The following is a 27,269-nucleotide window of genomic DNA, read 5'->3' as shown; positions in this document are numbered from 1 at the left end:
TTTACCAATAAAGAGGTAGTATTTTGCATTCCATTTTGTTGACTAACTAAAGTAATGTTTACAGTGCATATGAACCAAAGCAGATGTGTGTACTGGTACCTTAAAAACAGTCATGTTTGTGATTTTTTTCTGCCTTCATATCAGGATGTTCAGCTAGCAGATGATAATCATTAACTGATGACATTAGAAAAAAAATTACATTTGCTCCAGGTGAGGCTTGAACTCACAACCTCGGCATTGCTCAACAGATACTGTCTTATAAGTACCGCGCGCTAACCGATTGCGCCACAGGAGCACATGGTCAAAGTGTATTATTTTTAGTTGAGTGATTTTAGCATCGAGTTGACTAAGTATATTAACTTGGTTTATTAATTTTAAATTAGTTACTTTTTAAATCCACTAAACTACTGCACCCAATACTAAAGTACCTAATAAAAGTAATATTCTAATCATGAGTTAATCAATTATATTGTGCATTTGTGTTATTGCCCAGTTTTATGTATCCTTAGGTGTATATTGCAATGAATTCATGCCATTGCTGTACAGTTCAATATTATCAAAATTGTAAAATAATTCCTGTTTATAAATAATTTCTGTTTATTTATCTTAAATAATATTTGCTATAAATATATGTAACTTCAATGTTGCATAGGGAAAATATACACTATAATACCAAAAAGTGCAGTATCTTTAAATAAAAATAAGTTAAATCTCACTTGTGCTCTATATTTAAAGGTAAACATTGTTTTTTTGGTCTGTAGCACCTAAATTGTCAGTAAAGTCAGTGTCCAAAGAAATATAAAAAGCAGAAAATTACCCTTTTGATGACATGGATGAAAGGACTTCAAGAAACCCATCAGCAATTGCCATAGACATTGTTATTTTGTAGCCACTCTGATATTAAATTGCAATTAAAACTTAATAGGTATGTTTTGGTATATATGGATTTCATGCAATACCATTAAGACAGTCACCTGCATTGAAAAAAAGCATAACTTCTAGAATGAGAATGAGCATCAAAGGAACATGCATCCTAGATGAGACTTGAAGCCACTGTCCCAGGTGATAGCAAACTTATCCGGAAACTAATCCACAATGTCATCAGGATAAATGTCTGCTTTTAGATACAGGGCCATAATTTTGCAAGCTGAACAGTACCGGATTGTTAAGCAGATAAAAGTTTCTGGTGGAGCCATTTGTGCAGTATCAAGCAAGAATAAAGGGAACATCTCCAGTAATTATATGGATGAAATAAAGCCCAGATGAGACTTGAAACCACAATCCCTAGCTTAGGAGGGCAGTGCCTTATCCATTAGGCCAGTGGGGTTTAGTAACATCTTTGTGTGAAACTGATTTTTTCATTAGTATAATCATTAATTGTTGCGATATAGGAAATCCATTTATTTGTGTTCTTTGCTTTACAAATCCCAGCATGAAATGTGATTGTACTAACCAGACCTAATAGAGTGGACCCTCATGTTACATTGCAGCAAAACAGATTGATGCAACTCTTTTACCAATAAAGAGGTAGTCTTTTGCATTCCATTTTGTTGACTAACTAAAGTAATGTTTACAGTGCATATGAACCAAAGCAGATGTGTGTACTGGTACCTTAAAAACAGTCATGTTTGCGATTTTTTTCTGCCTTCATATCAGGATGTTCAGGTAGCAGATGATAATCATTAACTGATGACATTAGAAAAAAAATTACATTTGCTCCAGGTGAGGCTTGAACTCACAACCTCGGCATTGCTCAACAGATACTGTCTTATAAGTACCGCGCGCTAACCGATTGCGCCACAGGAGCACATGGTCAAAGTGTATTATTTTTAGTTGAGTGATTTTAGCATCGAGTTGACTAAGTATATTAACTTGGTTTATTAATTTTAAATTAGTTACTTTTTAAATCCACTAAACTACTGCACCCAATACTAAAGTACCTAATAAAAGTAATATTCTAATCATAAGTTAATCAATTATATTGTGCATTTGTGTTATTGCCCAGTTTTATGTATCCTTAGGTGTATATTGCAATGAATTCATGCCATTGCTGTACAGTTCAATATTATCAAAATTGTAAAATAATTCCTGTTTATAAATAATTTCTGTTTATTTATCTTAAATAATATTTGCTATAAATATATGTAACTTCAATGTTGCATAGGGAAAATATACACTATAATACCAAAAAGTGCAGTATCTTTAAATAAAAATAAGTTAAATCTCACTTGTGCTCTATATTTAAAGGTAAACATTGTTTTTTTGGTCTGTAGCACCTAAATTGTCAGTAAAGTCAGTGTCCAAAGAAATATAAAAAGCAGAAAATTACCCTTTTGATGACATGGATGAAAGGACTTCAAGAAACCCATCAGCAATTGCCATAGACATTGTTATTTTGTAGCCACTCTGATATTAAATTGCAATTAAAACTTAATAGGTATGTTTTGGTATATATGGATTTCATGCAATACCATTAAGACAGTCACCTGCATTGAAAAAAAGCATAACTTCTAGAATGAGAATGAGCATCAAAGGAAAATGCATCCTAGATGAGACTTGAAGCCACTGACCCAGGTGATAGCAAACTTATCCGGAAACTAATCCACAATGTCATCAGGATAAATGTCTGCTTTTAGATACAGGGCCATAATTTTGCAAGCTGAACAGTACCGGATTGTTAAGCAGATAAAAGTTTCTGGTGGAGCCATTTGTGCAGTATCAAGCAAGAATAAAGGGAACATCTCCAGTAATTATATGGATGAACTAAATCCCAGATGAGACTTGAAACCACAATCCCTAGCTTAGGAGGCCAGTGCCTTATCCATTAGGCCAGTGGGGCTTAGTAACATCTTTGTGTGAAACTGATTTTTTCATTAGTATAATCATTAATTGTTGCGATATAGGAAAGCCATTTATTTGTGTTCTTTGCTTTACAAATCCCAGCATGAAATGTGATTGTACTAACCAGACCTAATAGAGTGGACCCTCATGTTACATTGCAGCAAAACAGATTGATGCAACTCTTTTACCAATAAAGAGGTAGTCTTTTGCATTCCATTTTGTTGACTAACTAAAGTAATGTTTACAGTGCATATGAACCAAAGCAGATGTGTGTACTGGTACCTTAAAAACAGTCATGTTTGTGATTTTTTTCTGCCTTCATATCAGGATGTTCAGGTAGCAGATGATAATCATTAACTGATGACATTAGAAAAAAAATTACATTTGCTCCAGGTGAGGCTTGAACTCACAACCTCGGCATTGCTCAACAGATACTGTCTTATAAGTACCGCGCGCTAACCGATTGCGCCACAGGAGCACATGGTCAAAGTGTATTATTTTTAGTTGAGTGATTTTAGCATCGAGTTGACTAAGTATATTAACTTGGTTTATTAATTTTAAATTAGTTACTTTTTAAATCCACTAAACTACTGCACCCAATACAAAAGTACCTAATAAAAGTAATATTCTAATCATAAGTTAATCAATTATATTGTGCATTTGTGTTATTGCCCAGTTTTATGTATCCTTAGGTGTATATTGCAATGAATTCATGCCATTGCTGTACAGTTCAATATTATCAAAATTGTAAAATAATTCCTGTTTATAAATAATTTCTGTTTATTTATCTTAAATAATAATTGCTATAAATATATGTAACTTCAATGTTGCATAGGGAAAATATACACTATAATACCAAAAAGTGCAGTATCTTTAAATAAAAATAAGTTAAATCTCACTTGTGCTCTATATTTAAAGGTAAACATTGTTTTTTTGGTCTGTAGCACCTAAATTGTCAGTAAAGTCAGTGTCCAAAGAAATATAAAAAGCAGAAAATTACCCTTTTGATGACATGGATGAAAGGACTTCAAGAAACCCATCAGCAATTGCCATAGACATTGTTATTTTGTAGCCACTCTGATATTAAATTGCAATTAAAACTTAATAGGTATGTTTTGGTATATATGGATTTCATGCAATACCATTAAGACAGTCACCTGCATTGAAAAAAAGCATAACTTCTAGAATGAGAATGAGCATCAAAGGAACATGCATCCTAGATGAGACTTGAAGCCACTGTCCCAGGTGATAGCAAACTTATCCGGAAACTAATCCACAATGTCATCAGGATAAATGTCTGCTTTTAGATACAGGGCCATAATTTTGCAAGCTGAACAGTACCGGATTGTTAAGCAGATAAAAGTTTCTGGTGGAGCCATTTGTGCAGTATCAAGCAAGAATAAAGGGAACATCTCCAGTAATTATATGGATGAAATAAAGCCCAGATGAGACTTGAAACCACAATCCCTAGCTTAGGAGGCCAGTGCCTTATCCATTAGGCCAGTGGGGCTTAGTAACATCTTTGTGTGAAACTGATTTTTTCATTAGTATAATCATTAATTGTTGCGATATAGGAAAGCCGTTTATTTGTGTTCTTTGCTTTACAAATCCCAGCATGAAATGTGATTGTACTAACCAGACCTAATAGTGTGGACCCTCATGTTACATTGCAGCAAAACAGATTGATGCAACTCTTTTACCAATAAAGAGGTAGTATTTTGCATTCCATTTTGTTGACTAACTAAAGTAATGTTTACAGTGCATATGAACCAAAGCAGATGTGTGTACTGGTACCTTAAAAACAGTCATGTTTGTGATTTTTTTCTGCCTTCATATCAGGATGTTCAGCTAGCAGATGATAATCATTAACTGATGACATTAGAAAAAAAATTACATTTGCTCCAGGTGAGGCTTGAACTCACAACCTCGGCATTGCTCAACAGATACTGTCTTATAAGTACCGCGCGCTAACCGATTGCGCCACAGGAGCACATGGTCAAAGTGTATTATTTTTAGTTGAGTGATTTTAGCATCGAGTTGACTAAGTATATTAACTTGGTTTATTAATTTTAAATTAGTTACTTTTTAAATCCACTAAACTACTGCACCCAATACTAAAGTACCTAATAAAAGTAATATTCTAATCATGAGTTAATCAATTATATTGTGCATTTGTGTTATTGCCCAGTTTTATGTATCCTTAGGTGTATATTGCAATGAATTCATGCCATTGCTGTACAGTTCAATATTATCAAAATTGTAAAATAATTCCTGTTTATAAATAATTTCTGTTTATTTATCTTAAATAATATTTGCTATAAATATATGTAACTTCAATGTTGCATAGGGAAAATATACACTATAATACCAAAAAGTGCAGTATCTTTAAATAAAAATAAGTTAAATCTCACTTGTGCTCTATATTTAAAGGTAAACATTGTTTTTTTGGTCTGTAGCACCTAAATTGTCAGTAAAGTCAGTGTCCAAAGAAATATAAAAAGCAGAAAATTACCCTTTTGATGACATGGATGAAAGGACTTCAAGAAACCCATCAGCAATTGCCATAGACATTGTTATTTTGTAGCCACTCTGATATTAAATTGCAATTAAAACTTAATAGGTATGTTTTGGTATATATGGATTTCATGCAATACCATTAAGACAGTCACCTGCATTGAAAAAAAGCATAACTTCTAGAATGAGAATGAGCATCAAAGGAACATGCATCCTAGATGAGACTTGAAGCCACTGTCCCAGGTGATAGCAAACTTATCCGGAAACTAATCCACAATGTCATCAGGATAAATGTCTGCTTTTAGATACAGGGCCATAATTTTGCAAGCTGAACAGTACCGGATTGTTAAGCAGATAAAAGTTTCTGGTGGAGCCATTTGTGCAGTATCAAGCAAGAATAAAGGGAACATCTCCAGTAATTATATGGATGAAATAAAGCCCAGATGAGACTTGAAACCACAATCCCTAGCTTAGGAGGGCATTGCCTTATCCATTAGGCCAGTGGGGTTTAGTAACATCTTTGTGTGAAACTGATTTTTTCATTAGTATAATCATTAATTGTTGCGATATAGGAAATCCATTTATTTGTGTTCTTTGCTTTACAAATCCCAGCATGAAATGTGATTGTACTAACCAGACCTAATAGAGTGGACCCTCATGTTACATTGCAGCAAAACAGATTGATGCAACTCTTTTACCAATAAAGAGGTAGTCTTTTGCATTCCATTTTGTTGACTAACTAAAGTAATGTTTACAGTGCATATGAACCAAAGCAGATGTGTGTACTGGTACCTTAAAAACAGTCATGTTTGCGATTTTTTTCTGCCTTCATATCAGGATGTTCAGGTAGCAGATGATAATCATTAACTGATGACATTAGAAAAAAAATTACATTTGCTCCAGGTGAGGCTTGAACTCACAACCTCGGCATTGCTCAACAGATACTGTCTTATAAGTACCGCGCGCTAACCGATTGCGCCACAGGAGCACATGGTCAAAGTGTATTATTTTTAGTTGAGTGATTTTAGCATCGAGTTGACTAAGTATATTAACTTGGTTTATTAATTTTAAATTAGTTACTTTTTAAATCCACTAAACTACTGCACCCAATACTAAAGTACCTAATAAAAGTAATATTCTAATCATAAGTTAATCAATTATATTGTGCATTTGTGTTATTGCCCAGTTTTATGTATCCTTAGGTGTATATTGCAATGAATTCATGCCATTGCTGTACAGTTCAATATTATCAAAATTGTAAAATAATTCCTGTTTATAAATAATTTCTGTTTATTTATCTTAAATAATATTTGCTATAAATATATGTAACTTCAATGTTGCATATTGAAAATATACACTATAATACCAAAAAGTGCAGTATCTTTAAATAAAAATAAGTTAAATCTCACTTGTGCTCTATATTTAAAGGTAAACATTGTTTTTTTGGTCTGTAGCACCTAAATTGTCAGTAAAGTCAGTGTCCAAAGAAATATAAAAAGCAGAAAATTACCCTTTTGATGACATGGATGAAAGGACTTCAAGAAACCCATCAGCAATTGCCATAGACATTGTTATTTTGTAGCCACTCTGATATTAAATTGCAATTAAAACTTAATAGGTATGTTTTGGTATATATGGATTTCATGCAATACCATTAAGACAGTCACCTGCATTGAAAAAAAGCATAACTTCTAGAATGAGAATGAGCATCAAAGGAACATGCATCCTAGATGAGACTTGAAGCCACTGTCCCAGGTGATAGCAAACTTATCCGGAAACTAATCCACAATGTCATCAGGATAAATGTCTGCTTTTAGATACAGGGCCATAATTTTGCAAGCTGAACAGTACCGGATTGTTAAGCAGATAAAAGTTTCTGGTGGAGCCATTTGTGCAGTATCAAGCAAAAATAAAGGGAACATCTCCAGAAATTATATGGATGAAATAAAGCCCAGATGAGACTTGAAACCACAATCCCTAGCTTAGGAGGCCAGTGCCTTATCCATTAGGCCAGTGGGGTTAAGTAACATCTTTGTGTGAAACTGATTTTTTCATTAGTATAATCATTAATTGTTGCGATATAGGAAAGCTGTTTATTTGTGTTCTTTGCTTTACAAATCCCAGCATGAAATGTGATTGTACTAACCAGACCTAATAGTGTGGACCCTCATGTTACATTGCAGCAAAACAGATTGATGCAACTCTTTTACCAATAAAGAGGTAGTCTTTTGCATTCCATTTTGTTGACTAACTAAAGTAATGTTTACAGTGCATATGAACCAAAGCAGATGTGTGTACTGGTACCTTAAAAACAGTCATGTTTGTGATTTTTTTCAGCCTTCATATCAGGATGTTCAGGTAGCAGATGATAATCATTAACTGATGACATTAGAAAAAAAATTACATTTGCTCCAGGTGAGGCTTGAACTCACAACCTCGGCATTGCTCAACAGATACTGTCTTATAAGTACCGCGCGCTAACCGATTGCGCCACAGGAGCACATGGTCAAAGTGTATTATTTTTAGTTGAGTGATTTTAGCATCGAGTTGACTAAGTATATTAACTTGGTTTATTAATTTTAAATTAGTTACTTTTTAAATCCACTAAACTACTGCACCCAATACAAAAGTACCAAATAAAAGTAATATTCTAATCATAAGTTAATCAATTATATTGTGCATTTGTGTTATTGCCCAGTTTTATGTATCCTTAGGTGTTACATTGCAGCAAAACAGATTGATGCAACTCTTTTACCAATAAAGAGGTAGTCTTTTGCATTCCATTTTGTTGACTAACTAAAGTAATGTTTACAGTGCATATGAACCAAAGCAGATGTGTGTACTGGTACCTTAAAAACAGTCATGTTTGTGATTTTTTTCTGCCTTCATATCAGGATGTTCAGCTAGCAGATGATAATCATTAACTGATGACATTAGAAAAAAAATTACATTTGCTCCAGGTGAGGCTTGCACTCACAACCTCGGCATTGCTCAACAGATACTGTCTTATAAGTACCGCGCGCTAACCGATTGCGCCACAGGAGGACATGGTCAAAGTGTATTATTTTTAGTTGAGTGATTTTAGCATCGAGTTGACTAAGTATATTAACTTGGTTTATTAATTTTAAATTAGTTACTTTTTAAATCCACTAAACTACTGCACCCAATACTAAAGTACCTAATAAAAGTAATATTCTAATCATGAGTTAATCAATTATATTGTGCATTTGTGTTATTGCCCAGTTTTATGTATCCTTAGGTGTATATTGCAATGAATTCATGCCATTGCTGTACAGTTCAATATTATCAAAATTGTAAAATAATTCCTGTTTATAAATAATTTCTGTTTATTTATCTTAAATAATATTTGCTATAAATATATGTAACTTCAATGTTGCATAGGGAAAATATACACTATAATACCAAAAAGTGCAGTATCTTTAAATAAAAATAAGTTAAATCTCACTTGTGCTCTATATTTAAAGGTAAACATTGTTTTTTTGGTCTGTAGCACCTAAATTGTCAGTAAAGTCAGTGTCCAAAGAAATATAAAAAGCAGAAAATTACCCTTTTGATGACATGGATGAAAGGACTTCAAGAAACCCATCAGCAATTGCCATAGACATTGTTATTTTGTAGCCACTCTGATATTAAATTGCAATTAAAACTTAATAGGTATGTTTTGGTATATATGGATTTCATGCAATACCATTAAGACAGTCACCTGCATTGAAAAAAAGCATAACTTCTAGAATGAGAATGAGCATCAAAGGAACATGCATCCTAGATGAGACTTGAAGCCACTGTCCCAGGTGATAGCAAACTTATCTGGAAACTAATCCACAATGTCATCAGGATAAATGTCTGCTCTTAGATACAGGGCCATAATTTTGCAAGCTGAACAGTACCGGATTGTTAAGCAGATAAAAGTTTCTGGTGGAGCCATTTGTGCAGTATCAAGCAAGAATAAAGGGAACATCTCCAGTAATTATATGGATGAAATAAAGCCCAGATGAGACTTGAAACCACAATCCCTAGCTTAGGAGGGCAGTGCCTTATCCATTAGGCCAGTGGGGCTTAGTAACATCTTTGTGTGAAACTGATTTTTTCATTAGTATAATCATTAATTGTTGCGATATAGGAAAGCTGTTTATTTGTGTTCTTTGCTTTACAAATCCCAGCATGAAATGTGATTGTACTAACCAGACCTAATAGAGTGGACCCTCATGTTACATTGCAGCAAAACAGATTGATGCAACTCTTTTACCAATAAAGAGGTAGTCTTTTGCATTCCATTTTGTTGACTAACTAAAGTAATGTTTACAGTGCATATGAACCAAAGCAGATGTGTGTACTGTTACCTTAAAAACAGTCATGTTTGTGATTTTTTTCTGCCTTCATATCAGGATGTTCAGGTAGCAGATGATAATCATTAACTGATGACATTAGAAAAAAAATTACATTTGCTCCAGGTGAGGCTTGAACTCACAACCTCGGCATTGCTCAACAGATACTGTCTTATAAGTACCGCGCGCTAACCGATTGCGCCACAGGAGCACATGGTCAAAGTGTATTATTTTTAGTTGAGTGATTTTAGCATCGAGTTGACTAAGTATATTAACTTGGTTTATTAATTTTAAATTAGTTACTTTTTAAATCCACTAAACTACTGCACCCAATACAAAAGTACCTAATAAAAGTAATATTCTAATCATGAGTTAATCAATTATATTGTGCATTTGTGTTATTGCCCAGTTTTATGTATCCTTAGGTGTATATTGCAATGAATTCATGCCATTGCTGTACAGTTCAATATTATCAAAATTGTAAAATAATTCCTGTTTATAAATAATTTCTGTTTATTTATCTTAAATAATAATTGCTATAAATATATGTAACTTCAATGTTGCATAGGGAAAATATACACTATAATACCAAAAAGTGCAGTATCTTTAAATAAAAATAAGTTAAATCTCACTTGTGCTCTATATTTAAAGGTAAACATTGTTTTTTTGGTCTGTAGCACCTAAATTGTCAGTAAAGTCAGTGTCCAAAGAAATATAAAAAGCAGAAAATTACCCTTTTGATGACATGGATGAAAGGACTTCAAGAAACCCATCAGCAATTGCCATAGACATTGTTATTTTGTAGCCACTCTGATATTAAATTGCAATTAAAACTTAATAGGTATGTTTTGGTATATATGGATTTCATGCAATACCATTAAGACAGTCACCTGCATTGAAAAAAAGCATAACTTCTAGAATGAGAATGAGCATCAAAGGAACATGCATCCTAGATGAGACTTGAAGCCACTGTCCCAGGTGATAGCAAACTTATCCGGAAACTAAGCCACAATGTCATCAGGATAAATGTCTGCTTTTAGATACAGGGCCATAATTTTGCAAGCTGAACAGTACCGGATTGTTAAGCAGATAAAAGTTTCTGGTGGAGCCATTTGTGCAGTATCAAGCAAGAATAAAGGGAACATCTCCAGTAATTATATGGATGAAATAAAGCCCAGATGAGACTTGAAACCACAATCCCTAGCTTAGGAGGCCAGTGCCTTATCCATTAGGCCAGTGGGGCTTAGTAATATCTTTGTGTGAAACTGATTTTTTCATTAGTATAATCATTAATTGTTGCGATATAGGAAAGCCGTTTATTTGTGTTCTTTGCTTTACAAATCCCAGCATGAAATGTGATTGTACTAACCAGACCTAATAGTGTGGACCCTCATGTTACATTGCAGCAAAACAGATTGATGCAACTCTTTTACCAATAAAGAGGTAGTATTTTGCATTCCATTTTGTTGACTAACTAAAGTAATGTTTACAGTGCATATGAACCAAAGCAGATGTGTGTACTGGTACCTTAAAAACAGTCATGTTTGTGATTTTTTTCTGCCTTCATATCAGGATGTTCAGCTAGCAGATGATAATCATTAACTGATGACATTAGAAAAAAAATTACATTTGCTCCAGGTGAGGCTTGAACTCACAACCTCGGCATTGCTCAACAGATACTGTCTTATAAGTACCGCGCGCTAACCGATTGCGCCACAGGAGCACATGGTCAAAGTGTATTATTTTTAGTTGAGTGATTTTAGCATCGAGTTGACTAAGTATATTAACTTGGTTTATTAATTTTAAATTAGTTACTTTTTAAATCCACTAAACTACTGCACCCAATACTAAAGTACCTAATAAAAGTAATATTCTAATCATGAGTTAATCAATTATATTGTGCATTTGTGTTATTGCCCAGTTTTATGTATCCTTAGGTGTATATTGCAATGAATTCATGCCATTGCTGTACAGTTCAATATTATCAAAATTGTAAAATAATTCCTGTTTATAAATAATTTCTGTTTATTTATCTTAAATAATATTTGCTATAAATATATGTAACTTCAATGTTGCATAGGGAAAATATACACTATAATACCAAAAAGTGCAGTATCTTTAAATAAAAATAAGTTAAATCTCACTTGTGCTCTATATTTAAAGGTAAACATTGTTTTTTTGGTCTGTAGCACCTAAATTGTCAGTAAAGTCAGTGTCCAAAGAAATATAAAAAGCAGAAAATTACCCTTTTGATGACATGGATGAAAGGACTTCAAGAAACCCATCAGCAATTGCCATAGACATTGTTATTTTGTAGCCACTCTGATATTAAATTGCAATTAAAACTTAATAGGTATGTTTTGGTATATATGGATTTCATGCAATACCATTAAGACAGTCACCTGCATTGAAAAAAAGCATAACTTCTAGAATGAGAATGAGCATCAAAGGAACATGCATCCTAGATGAGACTTGAAGCCACTGTCCCAGGTGATAGCAAACTTATCTGGAAACTAATCCACAATGTCATCAGGATAAATGTCTGCTCTTAGATACAGGGCCATAATTTTGCAAGCTGAACAGTACCGGATTGTTAAGCAGATAAAAGTTTCTGGTGGAGCCATTTGTGCAGTATAAAGCAAGAATAAAGGGAACATCTCCAGTAATTATATGGATGAAATAAAGCCCAGATGAGACTTGAAACCACAATCCCTAGCTTAGGAGGGCAGTGCCTTATCCATTAGGCCAGTGGGGCTTAGTAACATCTTTGTGTGAAACTGATTTTTTCATTAGTATAATCATTAATTGTTGCGATATAGGAAAGCTGTTTATTTGTGTTCTTTGCTTTACAAATCCCAGCATGAAATGTGATTGTACTAACCAGACCTAATAGAGTGGACCCTCATGTTACATTGCAGCAAAACAGATTGATGCAACTCTTTTACCAATAAAGAGGTAGTCTTTTGCATTCCATTTTGTTGACTAACTAAAGTAATGTTTACAGTGCATATGAACCAAAGCAGATGTGTGTACTGGTACCTTAAAAACAGTCATGTTTGCGATTTTTTTCTGCCTTCATATCAGGATGTTCAGGTAGCAGATGATAATCATTAACTGATGACATTAGAAAAAAAATTACATTTGCTCCAGGTGAGGCTTGAACTCACAACCTCGGCATTGCTCAACAGATACTGTCTTATAAGTACCGCGCGCTAACCGATTGCGCCACAGGAGCACATGGTCAAAGTGTATTATTTTTAGCTGAGTGATTTTAGCATCGAGTTGACTAAGTATATTAACTTGGTTTATTAATTTTAAATTAGTTACTTTTTAAATCCACTAAACTACTGCACCCAATACTAAAGTACCTAATAAAAGTAATATTCTAATCATAAGTTAATCAATTATATTGTGCATTTGTGTTATTGCCCAGTTTTATGTATCCTTAGGTGTATATTGCAATGAATTCATGCCATTGCTGTACAGTTCAATATTATCAAAATTGTAAAATAATTCCTGTTTATAAATAATTTCTGTTTATTTATCTTAAATAATATTTGCTATAAATATATGTAACTTCAATGTTGCATAGGGAAAATATACACTATAATACCAAAAAGTGCAGTATCTTTAAATAAAAATAAGTTAAATCTCACTTGTGCTCTATATTTAAAGGTAAACATTGTTTTTTTGGTCTGTAGCACCTAAATTGTCAGTAAAGTCAGTGTCCAAAGAAATATAAAAAGCAGAAAATTACCCTTTTGATGACATGGATGAAAGGACTTCAAGAAACCCATCAGCAATTGCCATAGACATTGTTATTTTGTAGCCACTCTGATATTAAATTGCAATTAAAACTTAATAGGTATGTTTTGGTATATATGGATTTCATGCAATACCATTAAGACAGTCACCTGCATTGAAAAAAAGCATAACTTCTAGAATGAGAATGAGCATCAAAGGAACATGCATCCTAGATGAGACTTGAAGCCACTGTCCCAGGTGATAGCAAACTTATCCGGAAACTAATCCACAATGTCATCAGGATAAATGTCTGCTTTTAGATACAGGGCCATAATTTTGCAAGCTGAACAGTACCGGATTGTTAAGCAGATAAAAGTTTCTGGTGGAGCCATTTGTGCAGTATCAAGCAAAAATAAAGGGAACATCTCCAGAAATTATATGGATGAAATAAAGCCCAGATGAGACTTGAAACCACAATCCCTAGCTTAGGAGGCCAGTGCCTTATCCATTAGGCTAGTGGGGTTAAGTAACATCGTTGTGTGAAACTGATTTTTTCATTAGTATAATCATTAATTGTTGCGATATAGGAAAGCTGTTTATTTGTGTTCTTTGCTTTACAAATCCCAGCATGAAATGTGATTGTACTAACCAGACCTAATAGTGTGGACCCTCATGTTACATTGCAGCAAAACAGATTGATGCAACTCTTTTACCAATAAAGAGGTAGTCTTTTGCATTCCATTTTGTTGACTAACTAAAGTAATGTTTACAGTGCATATGAACCAAAGCAGATGTGTGTACTGGTACCTTAAAAACAGTCATGTTTGTGATTTTTTTCTGCCTTCATATCAGGATGTTCAGGTAGCAGATGATAATCATTAGAAAAAAAATTACATTTGCTCCAGGTGAGGCTTGAACTCACAACCTCGGCATTGCTCAACAGATACTGCCTTATAAGTACCGCGCGCTAACCGATTGCACCACAGGAGCACATGGTCAAAGTGTATTATTTTTAGTTGAGTGATTTTAGCATCGAGTTGACTAAGTATATTAACTTGGTTTATTAATTTTAAATTAGTTACTTTTTAAATCCACTAAACTACTGCACCCAATACTAAAGTACCTAATAAAAGTAATATTCTAATCATAAGTTAATCAATTATATTGTGCATTTGTGTTATTGCCCAGTTTTATGTATCCTTAGGTGTATATTGCAATGAATTCATGCCATTGCTGTACAGTTCAATATTATCAAAATTGTAAAATAATTCCTGTTTATAAATAATTTCTGTTTATTTATCTTAAATAATATTTGCTATAAATATATGTAACTTCAATGTTGCATAGGGAAAATATACACTATAATACCAAAAAGTGCAGTATCTTTAAATAAAAATAAGTTAAATCTCACTTGTGCTCTATATTTAAAGGTAAACATTGTTTTTTTGGTCTGTAGCACCTAAATTGTCAGTAAAGTCAGTGTCCAAAGAAATATAAAAAGCAGAAAATTACCCTTTTGATGACATGGATGAAAGGACTTCAAGAAACCCATCAGCAATTGCCATAGACATTGTTATTTTGTAGCCACTCTGATATTAAATTGCAATTAAAACTTAATAGGTATGTTTTGGTATATATGGATTTCATGCAATACCATTAAGACAGTCACCTGCATTGAAAAAAAGCATAACTTCTAGAATGAGAATGAGCATCAAAGGAACATGCATCCTAGATGAGACTTGAAGCCACTGTCCCAGGTGATAGCAAACTTATCCGGAAACTAATCCACAATGTCATCAGGATAAATGTCTGCTTTTAGATACAGGGCCATAATTTTGCAAGCTGAACAGTACCGGATTGTTAAGCAGATAAAAGTTTATGGTGGAGCCATTTGTGCAGTATCAAGCAAGAATAAAGGGAACATCTCCAGTAATTATATGGATGAAATAAAGCCCAGATGAGACTTGAAACCACAATCCCTAGCTTAGGAGACCAGTGCCTTATCCATTAGGCCAGTGGGGCTTAGTAACATCTTTGTGTGAAACTGATTTTTTCATTAGTATAATCATTAATTGTTGCGATATAGGAAAGCCGTTTATTTGTGTTCTTTGCTTTACAAATCCCAGCATGAAATGTGATTGTACTAACCAGACCTAATAGTGTGGACCCTCATGTTACATTGCAGCAAAACAGATTGATGCAACTCTTTTACCAATAAAGAGGTAGTCTTTTGCATTCCATTTTGTTGACTAACTAAAGTAATGTTTACAGTGCATATGAACCAAAGCAGATGTGTGTACTGGTACCTTAAAAACAGTCATGTTTGTGATTTTTTTCTGCCTTCATATCAGGATGTTCAGGTAGCAGATGATAATCATTAGAAAAAAAATTACATTTGCTCCAGGTGAGGCTTGAACTCACAACCTCGGCATTGCTCAACAGATACTGCCTTATAAGTACCGCGCGCTAACCGATTGCACCACAGGAGCACATGGTCAAAGTGTATTATTTTTAGTTGAGTGATTTTAGCATCGAGTTGACTAAGTATATTAACTTGGTTTATTAATTTTAAATTAGTTACTTTTTAAATCCACTAAACTACTGCACCCAATACTAAAGTACCTAATAAAAGTAATATTCTAATCATAAGTTAATCAATTATATTGTGCATTTGTGTTATTGCCCAGTTTTATGTATCCTTAGGTGTATATTGCAATGAATTCATGCCATTGCTGTACAGTTCAATATTATCAAAATTGTAAAATAATTCCTGTTTATAAATAATTTCTGTTTATTTATCTAAAATAATATTTGCTATAAATATATGTAACTTCAATGTTGCATAGGGAAAATATACACTATAATACCAAAAAGTGCAGTATCTTTAAATAAAAATAAGTTAAATCTCACTTGTGCTCTATATTTAAAGGTAAACATTGTTTTTTTGGTCTGTAGCACCTAAATTGTCAGTAAAGTCAGTGTCCAAAGAAATATAAAAAGCAGAAAATTACCCTTTTGATGACATGGATGAAAGGACTTCAAGAAACCCATCAGCAATTGCCATAGACATTGTTATTTTGTAGCCACTCTGATATTAAATTGCAATTAAAACTTAATAGGTATGTTTTGGTATATATGGATTTCATGCAATACCATTAAGACAGTCACCTGCATTGAAAAAAAGCATAACTTCTAGAATGAGAATGAGCATCAAAGGAACATGCATCCTAGATGAGACTTGAAGCCACTGACCCAGGTGATAGCAAACTTATCCGGAAACTAATCCACAATGTCATCAGGATAAATGTCTGCTTTTAGATACAGGGCCATAATTTTGCAAGCTGAACAGTACCGGATTGTTAAGCAGATAAAAGTTTCTGGTGGAGCCATTTGTGCAGTATCAAGCAAGAATAAAGGGAACATCTCCAGTAATTATATGGATGAACTAAATCCCAGATGAGACTTGAAACCACAATCCCTAGCTTAGGAGGCCAGTGCCTTATCCATTAGGCCAGTGGGGCTTAGTAACATCTTTGTGTGAAACTGATTTTTTCATTAGTATAATCATTAATTGTTGCGATATAGGAAAGCCATTTATTTGTGTTCTTTGCTTTACAAATCCCAGCATGAAATGTGATTGTACTAACCAGACCTAATAGAGTGGACCCTCATGTTACATTGCAGCAAAACAGATTGATGCAACTCTTTTACCAATAAAGAGGTAGTCTTTTGCATTCCATTTTGTTGACTAACTAAAGTAATGTTTACAGTGCATATGAACCAAAGCAGATGTGTGTACTGGTACCTTAAAAACAGTCATGTTTGTGATTTTTTTCTGCCTTCATATCAGGATGTTCAGGTAGCAGATGATAATCATTAACTGAAGACATTAGAAAAAAAATTACATTTGCTCCAGGTGAGGCTTGAACTCACAACCTCGGCATTGCTCAACAGATACTGTCTTATAAGTACCGCGCGCTAACCGATTGCGCCACAGGAGCACATGGTCAAAGTGTATTATTTTTAGTTGAGTGATTTTAGCATCGAGTTGACTAAGTATATTAACTTGGTTTATTAATTTTAAATTAGTTACTTTTTAAATCCACTAAACTACTGCACCCAATACTAAAGTACCTAATAAAAGTAATATTCTAATCATAAGTTAATCAATTATATTGTGCATTTGTGTTATTGCCCAGTTTTATGTATCCTTAGGTGTATATTGCAATGAATTCATGCCATTGCTGTACAGTTCAATATTATCAAAATTGTAAAATAATTCCTGTTTATAAATAATTTCTGTTTATTTATCTTAAATAATATTTGCTATAAATATATGTAACTTCAATGTTGCATAGGGAAAATATACACTATAATACCAAAAAGTGCAGTATCTTTAAATAAAAATAAGTTAAATCTCACTTGTGCTCTATATTTAAAGGTAAACATTGTTTTTTTGGTCTGTAGCACCTAAATTGTCAGTAAAGTCAGTGTCCAAAGAAATATAAAAAGCAGAAAATTACCCTTTTGATGACATGGATGAAAGGACTTCAAGAAACCCATCAGCAATTGCCATAGACATTGTTATTTTGTAGCCACTCTGATATTAAATTGCAATTAAAACTTAATAGGTATGTTTTGGTATATATGGATTTCATGCAATACCATTAAGACAGTCACCTGCATTGAAAAAAAGCATAACTTCTAGAATGAGAATGAGCATCAAAGGAACATGCATCCTAGATGAGACTTGAAGCCACTGTCCCAGGTGATAGCAAACTTATCCGGAAACTAATCCACAATGTCATCAGGATAAATGTCTGCTTTTAGATACAGGGCCATAATTTTGCAAGCTGAACAGTACCGGATTGTTAAGCAGATAAAAGTTTATGGTGGAGCCATTTGTGCAGTATCAAGCAAGAATAAAGGGAACATCTCCAGTAATTATATGGATGAAATAAAGCCCAGATGAGACTTGAAACCACAATCCCTAGCTTAGGAGGCCAGTGCCTTATCCATTAGGCCAGTGGGGCTTAGTAACATCTTTGTGTGAAACTGATTTTTTCATTAGTATAATCATTAATTGTTGCGATATAGGAAAGCCGTTTATTTGTGTTCTTTGCTTTACAAATCCCAGCATGAAATGTGATTGTACTAACCAGACCTAATAGTGTGGACCCTCATGTTACATTGCAGCAAAACAGATTGATGCAACTCTTTTACCAATAAAGAGGTAGTCTTTTGCATTCCATTTTGTTGACTAACTAAAGTAATGTTTACAGTGCATATGAACCAAAGCAGATGTGTGTACTGGTACCTTAAAAACAGTCATGTTTGTGATTTTTTTCTGCCTTCATATCAGGATGTTCAGGTAGCAGATGATAATCATTAGAAAAAAAATTACATTTGCTCCAGGTGAGGCTTGAACTCACAACCTCGGCATTGCTCAACAGATACTGCCTTATAAGTACCGTGCGCTAACCGATTGCACCACAGGAGCACATGGTCAAAGTGTATTATTTTTAGTTGAGTGATTTTAGCATCGAGTTGACTAAGTATATTAACTTGGTTTATTAATTTTAAATTAGTTACTTTTTAAATCCACTAAACTACTGCACCCAATACTAAAGTACCTAATAAAAGTAATATTCTAATCATAAGTTAATCAATTATATTGTGCATTTGTGTTATTGCCCAGTTTTATGTATCCTTAGGTGTATATTGCAATGAATTCATGCCATTGCTGTACAGTTCAATATTATCAAAATTGTAAAATAATTCCTGTTTATAAATAATTTCTGTTTATTTATCTTAAATAATATTTGCTATAAATATATGTAACTTCAATGTTGCATAGGGAAAATATACACTATAATACCAAAAAGTGCAGTATCTTTAAATAAAAATAAGTTAAATCTCACTTGTGCTCTATATTTAAAGGTAAACATTGTTTTTTTGGTCTGTAGCACCTAAATTGTCAGTAAAGTCAGTGTCCAAAGAAATATAAAAAGCAGAAAATTACCCTTTTGATGACATGGATGAAAGGACTTTAAGAAACCCATCAGCAATTGCCATAGACATTGTTATTTTGTAGCCACTCTGATATTAAATTGCAATTAAAACTTAATAGGTATGTTTTGGTATATATGGATTTCATGCAATACCATTAAGACAGTCACCTGCATTGAAAAAAAGCATAACTTCTAGAATGAGAATGAGCATCAAAGGAACATGCATCCTAGATGAGACTTGAAGCCACTGTCCCAGGTGATAGCAAACTTATCCGGAAACTAATCCACAATGTCATCAGGATAAATGTCTGCTTTTAGATACAGGGCCATAATTTTGCAAGCTGAACAGTACCATATTGTTAAGCAGATAAAAGTTTCTGGTGGAGCCATTTGTGCAGTATCAAGCAAGAATAAAGGGAACATCTCCAGTAATTATATGGATGAAATAAAGCCCAGATGAGACTTGAAACCACAATCCCTAGCTTAGGAGGCCAGTGCCTTATCCATTAGGCCAGTGGGGCTTAGTAACATCTTTGTGTGAAACTGATTTTTTCATTAGTATAATCATTAATTGTTGCGATATAGTAAAGCCGTTTATTTGTGTTCTTTGCTTTACAAATCCCAGCATGAAATGTGATTGTACTAACCAGACCTAATAGTGTGGACCCTCATGTTACATTGCAGCAAAACAGATTGATGCAACTCTTTTACCAATAAAGAGGTAGTCTTTTGCATTCCATTTTGTTGACTAACTAAAGTAATGTTTACAGTGCATATGAACCAAAGCAGATGTGTGTACTGGTACCTTAAAAACAGTCATGTTTGTGATTTTTTTCTGCCTTCATATCAGGATGTTCAGGTAGCAGATGATAATCATTAGAAAAAAAATTACATTTGCTCCAGGTGAGGCTTGAACTCACAACCTCGGCATTGCTCAACAGATACTGTCTTATAAGTACCGCGCGCTAACCGATTGCGCCACAGGAGCACATGGTCAAAGTGTATTATTTTTAGTTGAGTGATTTTAGCATCGAGTTGACTAAGTATATTAACTTGGTTTATTAATTTTAAATTAGTTACTTTTTAAATCCACTAAACTACTGCACCCAATACTAAAGTACCTAATAAAAGTAATATTCTAATCATAAGTTAATCAATTATATTGTGCATTTGTGTTATTGCCCAGTTTTATGTATCCTTAGGTGTATATTGCAATGAATTCATGCCATTGCTGTACAGTTCAATATTATCAAAATTGTAAAATAATTCCTGTTTATAAATAATTTCTGTTTATTTATCTTAAATAATATTTGCTATAAATATATGTAACTTCAATGTTGCATAGGGAAAATATACACTATAATACCAAAAAGTGCAGTATCTTTAAATAAAAATAAGTTAAATCTCACTTGTGCTCTATATTTAAAGGTAAACATTGTTTTTTTGGTCTGTAGCACCTAAATTGTCAGTAAAGTCAGTGTCCAAAGAAATATAAAAAGCAGAAAATTACCCTTTTGATGACATGGATGAAAGGACTTCAAGAAACCCATCAGCAATTGCCATAGACATTGTTATTTTGTAGCCACTCTGATATTAAATTGCAATTAAAACTTAATAGGTATGTTTTGGTATATATGGATTTCATGCAATACCATTAAGACAGTCACCTGCATTGAAAAAAAGCATAACTTCTAGAATGAGAATGAGCATCAAAGGAACATGCATCCTAGATGAGACTTGAAGCCACTGTCCCAGGTGATAGCAAACTTATCCGGAAACTAATCCACAATGTCATCAGGATAAATGTCTGCTTTTAGATACAGGGCCATAATTTTGCAAGCTGAACAGTACCGGATTGTTAAGCAGATAAAAGTTTATGGTGGAGCCATTTGTGCAGTATCAAGCAAGAATAAAGGGAACATCTCCAGTAATTATATGGATGAAATAAAGCCCAGATGAGACTTGAAACCACAATCCCTAGCTTAGGAGACCAGTGCCTTATCCATTAGGCCAGTGGGGCTTAGTAACATCTTTGTGTGAAACTGATTTTTTCATTAGTATAATCATTAATTGTTGCGATATAGGAAAGCCGTTTATTTGTGTTCTTTGCTTTACAAATCCCAGCATGAAATGTGATTGTACTAACCAGACCTAATAGTGTGGACCCTCATGTTACATTGCAGCAAAACAGATTGATGCAACTCTTTTACCAATAAAGAGGTAGTCTTTTGCATTCCATTTTGTTGACTAACTAAAGTAATGTTTACAGTGCATATGAACCAAAGCAGATGTGTGTACTGGTACCTTAAAAACAGTCATGTTTGTGATTTTTTTCTGCCTTCATATCAGGATGTTCAGGTAGCAGATGATAATCATTAGAAAAAAAATTACATTTGCTCCAGGTGAGGCTTGAACTCACAACCTCGGCATTGCTCAACAGATACTGCCTTATAAGTACCGCGCGCTAACCGATTGCACCACAGGAGCACATGGTCAAAGTGTATTATTTTTAGTTGAGTGATTTTAGCATCGAGTTGACTAAGTATATTAACTTGGTTTATTAATTTTAAATTAGTTACTTTTTAAATCCACTAAACTACTGCACCCAATACTAAAGTACCTAATAAAAGTAATATTCTAATCATAAGTTAATCAATTATATTGTGCATTTGTGTTATTGCCCAGTTTTATGTATCCTTAGGTGTATATTGCAATGAATTCATGCCATTGCTGTACAGTTCAATATTATCAAAATTGTAAAATAATTCCTGTTTATAAATAATTTCTGTTTATTTATCTAAAATAATATTTGCTATAAATATATGTAACTTCAATGTTGCATAGGGAAAATATACACTATAATACCAAAAAGTGCAGTATCTTTAAATAAAAATAAGTTAAATCTCACTTGTGCTCTATATTTAAAGGTAAACATTGTTTTTTTGGTCTGTAGCACCTAAATTGTCAGTAAAGTCAGTGTCCAAAGAAATATAAAAAGCAGAAAATTACCCTTTTGATGACATGGATGAAAGGACTTCAAGAAACCCATCAGCAATTGCCATAGACATTGTTATTTTGTAGCCACTCTGATATTAAATTGCAATTAAAACTTAATAGGTATGTTTTGGTATATATGGATTTCATGCAATACCATTAAGACAGTCACCTGCATTGAAAAAAAGCATAACTTCTAGAATGAGAATGAGCATCAAAGGAACATGCATCCTAGATGAGACTTGAAGCCACTGACCCAGGTGATAGCAAACTTATCCGGAAACTAATCCACAATGTCATCAGGATAAATGTCTGCTTTTAGATACAGGGCCATAATTTTGCAAGCTGAACAGTACCGGATTGTTAAGCAGATAAAAGTTTCTGGTGGAGCCATTTGTGCAGTATCAAGCAAGAATAAAGGGAACATCTCCAGTAATTATATGGATGAACTAAATCCCAGATGAGACTTGAAACCACAATCCCTAGCTTAGGAGGCCAGTGCCTTATCCATTAGGCCAGTGGGGCTTAGTAACATCTTTGTGTGAAACTGATTTTTTCATTAGTATAATCATTAATTGTTGCGATATAGGAAAGCCATTTATTTGTGTTCTTTGCTTTACAAATCCCAGCATGAAATGTGATTGTACTAACCAGACCTAATAGAGTGGACCCTCATGTTACATTGCAGCAAAACAGATTGATGCAACTCTTTTACCAATAAAGAGGTAGTCTTTTGCATTCCATTTTGTTGACTAACTAAAGTAATGTTTACAGTGCATATGAACCAAAGCAGATGTGTGTACTGGTACCTTAAAAACAGTCATGTTTGTGATTTTTTTCTGCCTTCATATCAGGATGTTCAGGTAGCAGATGATAATCATTAACTGAAGACATTAGAAAAAAAATTACATTTGCTCCAGGTGAGGCTTGAACTCACAACCTCGGCATTGCTCAACAGATACTGTCTTATAAGTACCGCGCGCTAACCGATTGCGCCACAGGAGCACATGGTCAAAGTGTATTATTTTTAGTTGAGTGATTTTAGCATCGAGTTGACTAAGTATATTAACTTGGTTTATTAATTTTAAATTAGTTACTTTTTAAATCCACTAAACTACTGCACCCAATACAAAAGTACCTAATAAAAGTAATATTCTAATCATAAGTTAATCAATTATATTGTGCATTTGTGTTATTGCCCAGTTTTATGTATCCTTAGGTGTATATTGCAATGAATTCATGCCATTGCTGTACAGTTCAATATTATCAAAATTGTAAAATAATTCCTGTTTATAAATAATTTCTGTTTATTTATCTTAAATAATAATTGCTATAAATATATGTAACTTCAATGTTGCATAGGGAAAATATACACTATAATACCAAAAAGTGCAGTATCTTTAAATAAAAATAAGTTAAATCTCACTTGTGCTCTATATTTAAAGGTAAACATTGTTTTTTTGGTCTGTAGCACCTAAATTGTCAGTAAAGTCAGTGTCCAAAGAAATATAAAAAGCAGAAAATTACCCTTTTGATGACATGGATGAAAGGACTTCAAGAAACCCATCAGCAATTGCCATAGACATTGTTATTTTGTAGCCACTCTGATATTAAATTGCAATTAAAACTTAATAGGTATGTTTTGGTATATATGGATTTCATGCAATACCATTAAGACAGTCACCTGCATTGAAAAAAAGCATAACTTCTAGAATGAGAATGAGCATCAAAGGAACATGCATCCTAGATGAGACTTGAAGCCACTGTCCCAGGTGATAGCAAACTTATCCGGAAACTAATCCACAATGTCATCAGGATAAATGTCTGCTTTTAGATACAGGGCCATAATTTTGCAAGCTGAACAGTACCGGATTGTTAAGCAGATAAAAGTTTCTGGTGGAGCCATTTGTGCAGTATCAAGCAAGAATAAAGGGAACATCTCCAGTAATTATATGGATGAAATAAAGCCCAGATGAGACTTGAAACCACAATCCCTAGCTTAGGAGGCCAGTGCCTTATCCATTAGGCCAGTGGGGCTTAGTAACATCTTTGTGTGAAACTGATTTTTTCATTAGTATAATCATTAATTGTTGCGATATAGGAAAGCCGTTTATTTGTGTTCTTTGCTTTACAAATCCCAGCATGAAATGTGATTGTACTAACCAGACCTAATAGTGTGGACCCTCATGTTACATTGCAGCAAAACAGATTGATGCAACTCTTTTACCAATAAAGAGGTAGTATTTTGCATTCCATTTTGTTGACTAACTAAAGTAATGTTTACAGTGCATATGAACCAAAGCAGATGTGTGTACTGGTACCTTAAAAACAGTCATGTTTGTGATTTTTTTCTGCCTTCATATCAGGATGTTCAGGTAGCAGATGATAATCATTAACTGATGACATTAGAAAAAAAATTACATTTGCTCCAGGTGAGGCTTGAACTCACAACCTCAGCATTGCTCAACAGATACTGTCTTATAAGTACCGCGCGCTAACCGATTGCGCCACAGGAGCACATGGTCAAAGTGTATTATTTTTAGTTGAGTGATTTTAGCATCGAGTTGACTAAGTATATTAACTTGGTTTATTAATTTTAAATTAGTTACTTTTTAAATCCACTAAACTACTGCACCCAATACTAAAGTACCTAATAAAAGTAATATTCTAATCATAAGTTAATCAATTATATTGTGCATTTGTGTTATTGCCCAGTTTTATGTATCCTTAGGTGTATATTGCAATGAATTCATGCCATTGCTGTACAGTTCAATATTATCAAAATTGTAAAATAATTCCTGTTTATAAATAATTTCTGTTTATTTATCTTAAATAATATTTGCTATAAATATATGTAACTTCAATGTTGCATAGGGAAAATATACACTATAATACCAAAAAGTGCAGTATCTTTAAATAAAAATAAGTTAAATCTCACTTGTGCTCTATATTTAAAGGTAAACATTGTTTTTTTGGTCTGTAGCACCTAAATTGTCAGTAAAGTCAGTGTCCAAAGAAATATAAAAAGCAGAAAATTACCCTTTTGATGACATGGATGAAAGGACTTCAAGAAACCCATCAGCAATTGCCATAGACATTGTTATTTTGTAGCCACTCTGATATTAAATTGCAATTAAAACTTAATAGGTATGTTTTGGTATATATGGATTTCATGCAATACCATTAAGACAGTCACCTGCATTGAAAAAAAGCATAACTTCTAGAATGAGAATGAGCATCAAAGGAACATGCATCCTAGATGAGACTTGAAGCCACTGTCCCAGGTGATAGCAAACTTATCCGGAAACTAATCCACAATGTCATCAGGATAAATGTCTGCTTTTAGATACAGGGCCATAATTTTGCAAGCTGAACAGTACCGGATTGTTAAGCAGATAAAAGTTTCTGGTGGAGCCATTTGTGCAGTATCAAGCAAGAATAAAGGGAACATCTCCAGTAATTATATGGATGAAATAAAGCCCAGATGAGACTTGAAACCACAATCCCTAGCTTAGGAGGCCAGTGCCTTATCCATTAGGCCAGTGGGGCTTAGTAACATCTTTGTGTGAAACTGATTTTTTCATTAGTATAATCATTAATTGTTGCGATATAGGAAAGCCGTTTATTTGTGTTCTTTGCTTTACAAATCCCAGCATGAAATGTGATTGTACTAACCAGACCTAATAGTGTGGACCCTCATGTTACATTGCAGCAAAACAGATTGATGCAACTCTTTTACCAATAAAGAGGTAGTATTTTGCATTCCATTTTGTTGACTAACTAAAGTAATGTTTACAGTGCATATGAACCAAAGCAGATGTGTGTACTGGTACCTTAAAAACAGTCATGTTTGTGATTTTTTTCTGCCTTCATATCAGGATGTTCAGGTAGCAGATGATAATCATTAACTGATGACATTAGAAAAAAAATTACATTTGCTCCAGGTGAGGCTTGAACTCACAACCTCGGCATTGCTCAACAGATACTGTCTTATAAGTACCGCGTGCTAACCGATTGCGCCACATGAGCACATGGTCAAAGTGTATTATTTTTAGTTGAGTGCTTTTAGCATCGAGTTGATTAAGTATATTAACTTGGTTTATTAATTTTAAATTAGTTACTTTTTAAATCCACTAAACTACTGCACCCAATACAAAAGTACCTAATAAAAGTAATATTCTAATCATAAGTTAATCAATTATATTGTGCATTTGTGTTATTGCCCAGTTTTATGTATCCTTAGGTGTATATTGCAATGAATTCATGCCATTGCTGTACAGTTCAATATTATCAAAATTGTAAAATAATTCCTGTTTATAAATAATTTCTGTTTATTTATCTTAAATAATATTTGCTATAAATATATGTAACTTCAATGTTGCATAGGGAAAATATACACTATAATACCAAAAAGTGCAGTATCTTTAAATAAAAATAAGTTAAATCTCACTTGTGCTCTATATTTAAAGGTAAACATTGTTTTTTTGGTCTGTAGCACCTAAATTGTCAGTAAAGTCAGTGTCCAAAGAAATATAAAAAGCAGAAAATTACCCTTTTGATGACATGGATGAAAGGACTTCAAGAAACCCATCAGCAATTGCCATAGACATTGTTATTTTGTAGCCACTCTGATATTAAATTGCAATTAAAACTTAATAGGTATGTTTTGGTATATATGGATTTCATGCAATACCATTAAGACAGTCACCTGCATTGAAAAAAAGCATAACTTCTAGAATGAGAATGAGCATCAAAGGAACATGCATCCTAGATGAGACTTGAAGCCACTGTCCCAGGTGATAGCAATCTTATCCGGAAA

At 33.5% G+C, this 27,269-nt stretch overlaps 17 non-coding genes across 17 annotated transcripts; all 17 read right to left on the bottom strand.

Moving 5' to 3' along the window:
* Positions 1-202: 202 nt before the first annotated feature.
* Positions 203-295, bottom strand: TRNAI-UAU (transfer RNA isoleucine (anticodon UAU)). The gene is given in 2 exon segments: positions 203-238; positions 258-295. It is a non-coding gene; the product is annotated as a tRNA-Ile (tRNA).
* A 1,419-nt stretch (positions 296-1,714) lies between these two features.
* Positions 1,715-1,807, bottom strand: TRNAI-UAU (transfer RNA isoleucine (anticodon UAU)). Its single transcript is given in 2 exon segments — positions 1,715-1,750; positions 1,770-1,807. It is a non-coding gene; the product is annotated as a tRNA-Ile (tRNA).
* A 1,419-nt stretch (positions 1,808-3,226) lies between these two features.
* Positions 3,227-3,319, bottom strand: TRNAI-UAU (transfer RNA isoleucine (anticodon UAU)). The gene is given in 2 exon segments: positions 3,227-3,262; positions 3,282-3,319. It is a non-coding gene; the product is annotated as a tRNA-Ile (tRNA).
* Positions 3,320-4,738: 1,419 nt separating this feature from the next.
* On the bottom strand, positions 4,739-4,831 carry TRNAI-UAU (transfer RNA isoleucine (anticodon UAU)). The gene is given in 2 exon segments: positions 4,739-4,774; positions 4,794-4,831. It is a non-coding gene; the product is annotated as a tRNA-Ile (tRNA).
* Positions 4,832-6,250: 1,419 nt separating this feature from the next.
* TRNAI-UAU (transfer RNA isoleucine (anticodon UAU)) lies at positions 6,251-6,343 on the bottom strand. Its single transcript is given in 2 exon segments — positions 6,251-6,286; positions 6,306-6,343. It is a non-coding gene; the product is annotated as a tRNA-Ile (tRNA).
* Positions 6,344-7,762: 1,419 nt separating this feature from the next.
* Positions 7,763-7,855, bottom strand: TRNAI-UAU (transfer RNA isoleucine (anticodon UAU)). The gene is given in 2 exon segments: positions 7,763-7,798; positions 7,818-7,855. It is a non-coding gene; the product is annotated as a tRNA-Ile (tRNA).
* A 1,964-nt stretch (positions 7,856-9,819) lies between these two features.
* Positions 9,820-9,912, bottom strand: TRNAI-UAU (transfer RNA isoleucine (anticodon UAU)). Its single transcript is given in 2 exon segments — positions 9,820-9,855; positions 9,875-9,912. It is a non-coding gene; the product is annotated as a tRNA-Ile (tRNA).
* A 1,419-nt stretch (positions 9,913-11,331) lies between these two features.
* On the bottom strand, positions 11,332-11,424 carry TRNAI-UAU (transfer RNA isoleucine (anticodon UAU)). The gene is given in 2 exon segments: positions 11,332-11,367; positions 11,387-11,424. It is a non-coding gene; the product is annotated as a tRNA-Ile (tRNA).
* A 1,419-nt stretch (positions 11,425-12,843) lies between these two features.
* Positions 12,844-12,936, bottom strand: TRNAI-UAU (transfer RNA isoleucine (anticodon UAU)). Its single transcript is given in 2 exon segments — positions 12,844-12,879; positions 12,899-12,936. It is a non-coding gene; the product is annotated as a tRNA-Ile (tRNA).
* Positions 12,937-14,342: 1,406 nt separating this feature from the next.
* TRNAI-UAU (transfer RNA isoleucine (anticodon UAU)) lies at positions 14,343-14,435 on the bottom strand. Its single transcript is given in 2 exon segments — positions 14,343-14,378; positions 14,398-14,435. It is a non-coding gene; the product is annotated as a tRNA-Ile (tRNA).
* A 1,406-nt stretch (positions 14,436-15,841) lies between these two features.
* TRNAI-UAU (transfer RNA isoleucine (anticodon UAU)) lies at positions 15,842-15,934 on the bottom strand. Its single transcript is given in 2 exon segments — positions 15,842-15,877; positions 15,897-15,934. It is a non-coding gene; the product is annotated as a tRNA-Ile (tRNA).
* Positions 15,935-17,353: 1,419 nt separating this feature from the next.
* TRNAI-UAU (transfer RNA isoleucine (anticodon UAU)) lies at positions 17,354-17,446 on the bottom strand. Its single transcript is given in 2 exon segments — positions 17,354-17,389; positions 17,409-17,446. It is a non-coding gene; the product is annotated as a tRNA-Ile (tRNA).
* Positions 17,447-18,852: 1,406 nt separating this feature from the next.
* TRNAI-UAU (transfer RNA isoleucine (anticodon UAU)) lies at positions 18,853-18,945 on the bottom strand. The gene is given in 2 exon segments: positions 18,853-18,888; positions 18,908-18,945. It is a non-coding gene; the product is annotated as a tRNA-Ile (tRNA).
* Positions 18,946-20,351: 1,406 nt separating this feature from the next.
* TRNAI-UAU (transfer RNA isoleucine (anticodon UAU)) lies at positions 20,352-20,444 on the bottom strand. The gene is given in 2 exon segments: positions 20,352-20,387; positions 20,407-20,444. It is a non-coding gene; the product is annotated as a tRNA-Ile (tRNA).
* A 1,406-nt stretch (positions 20,445-21,850) lies between these two features.
* Positions 21,851-21,943, bottom strand: TRNAI-UAU (transfer RNA isoleucine (anticodon UAU)). Its single transcript is given in 2 exon segments — positions 21,851-21,886; positions 21,906-21,943. It is a non-coding gene; the product is annotated as a tRNA-Ile (tRNA).
* A 1,419-nt stretch (positions 21,944-23,362) lies between these two features.
* On the bottom strand, positions 23,363-23,455 carry TRNAI-UAU (transfer RNA isoleucine (anticodon UAU)). The gene is given in 2 exon segments: positions 23,363-23,398; positions 23,418-23,455. It is a non-coding gene; the product is annotated as a tRNA-Ile (tRNA).
* A 1,419-nt stretch (positions 23,456-24,874) lies between these two features.
* TRNAI-UAU (transfer RNA isoleucine (anticodon UAU)) lies at positions 24,875-24,967 on the bottom strand. The gene is given in 2 exon segments: positions 24,875-24,910; positions 24,930-24,967. It is a non-coding gene; the product is annotated as a tRNA-Ile (tRNA).
* Positions 24,968-27,269: the final 2,302 nt, after the last annotated feature.

The sequence above is a fragment of the Taudactylus pleione genome, unplaced genomic scaffold (genome assembly GCF_031769625.1).
Source record: "Taudactylus pleione unplaced genomic scaffold, aTauple2 ptg000473l, whole genome shotgun sequence".
NCBI classification, from domain to species: Eukaryota; Metazoa; Chordata; class Amphibia; order Anura; family Myobatrachidae; genus Taudactylus; species Taudactylus pleione.
Note: the sequence above shows the minus strand (reverse complement) of the source record. Positions and strands in the feature narration are given on the sequence as shown.